The sequence below is a fragment of the Thunnus maccoyii genome, chromosome 18 (genome assembly GCF_910596095.1).
Source record: "Thunnus maccoyii chromosome 18, fThuMac1.1, whole genome shotgun sequence".
Classification (NCBI taxonomy): Eukaryota; Metazoa; Chordata; class Actinopteri; order Scombriformes; family Scombridae; genus Thunnus; species Thunnus maccoyii.
In genome coordinates, this window is record NC_056550.1 from 8,175,001 (window position 1) to 8,176,630 (window position 1,630).

The window sequence follows — 1,630 nt, forward strand, 5'->3', positions numbered from 1 at the left end:
CATTAGTATCCTCCACCTCCCCTTTAGTCTCCCGAAGGCGTTCTCCACCACCATCCGTGCCCGGCTTAGATGATAATTGTAAACTCTCCTCTCTCTTGTGAATTGCCCATTATCACTGAAAGGTTTTATCTACCAGGTAAGCAGAGGATAGGCGCTGTCACCCAGTATGACCACAAGTACAGTGGTTCCTCCCACCTCACATGGGTTTGGGGGGCAAAGCCTCCCTGTCCGGCCTTGCTTGTAGATACAAGACTTCCTAAACACACGGGCATTGTGGTCACTCCCTGGGCATTTGAAGTTCACGTTCATAAAGCAATATCGGACTCAAACTTTACCTTCTGGAACAGATTGGGTATCAATCGTTTCATAGACCTATATGATATTTTTTCTAGCTTTGATTCCTTATGTCTTAAATTGAATCTGATTCAAACTTGTTCCGCTATCCTCATATCTGTTACTTTGTATGTACAAAGTTTGATTCTGTTCCTGGGCCCCCTCAAGAATCCAAATGGGAGAGCCTTTTCAAACTATTTCCTACTCAGAGGGGGCTTATATCTGAAATTGATCAAAACACCATGTCCTTGATCAGTGACACAGTCTCCAAATCAAAGTCCAGATGGGAGGATGAACTGAGAATGGAGTCAGCAGAGGATTGATGGGATGCAGGATTGTCATGAGAAAACTATTAAATCTGTGGCATGTTTCAGGACCCTCCGTTGTCGGAACTCTGCCCGTCAGGGTGAACTGATTTCAAATGCACCAATTGGCTTGAGAGCTTCAATTCCAGTTGACTTTGCACAAAAGCCTAGAAATTGATCAGAGAGACAAAGGTGGAAGGCAACAGAGCTAAGGCAGTTTTTATTGTATACTGGTTGAGTGGTCCTCCATGATGTGGTGGCAATTCTATTATGTCAAAATTTTATGCTGCTATCTGTATCAGTTTATATTTTGTCAAGTCCAACATTATGTCTGGCCCTAAATGATTTTGCCAACAGTCTACTTGTGTCATTTGTGGAACATTTTAGTCAGTTGTATGGGCCAGAGCATGTTGTTTATAATATTCACGGACTAACACATCTTTGTGAGGATGTAAGGTTACATGGAAACCTGGACTTAATATCTGGTTTTCCATTTGAGAGCTACTTGGGACGGGGGCTTTAGGGCTTTAGCCCCCCTAAAATAAATGTACATTATTAGTTTAAACCATCAATAGTTTTTTCTAATTCATTTTTCATTAAAGTCGATCGAACTGTGCCATTGCGTCTCCAAATTCACAATGTACCTAAAGTACCAGTTACTAGGACCTGGGAGAGGCTGCTGCTGCTCTAATCCAGCGTTTCCATTGGCTGTGCTGCCCGCTACAGTAACGACTGTAACGGTAGTCAGAAAGCACTGAAGTTGTGACAAGATGTTGGCGAAAACTTTACCAAGATAAACATCATATACAGAGTGAAATAGTAAGTAGTTACAGAGTGAAGATACCAGGCTCTAATATGAATGTGTGGCAAATGATGGTCAATGTATGTCTATCAATTCAATTCAATTCAATTCAAATAAGCTTTATTGGCATGACAATCTACATTGCCAAAGCAGTACAGAAAACTATAAACATTGACAGATGATTAATAAT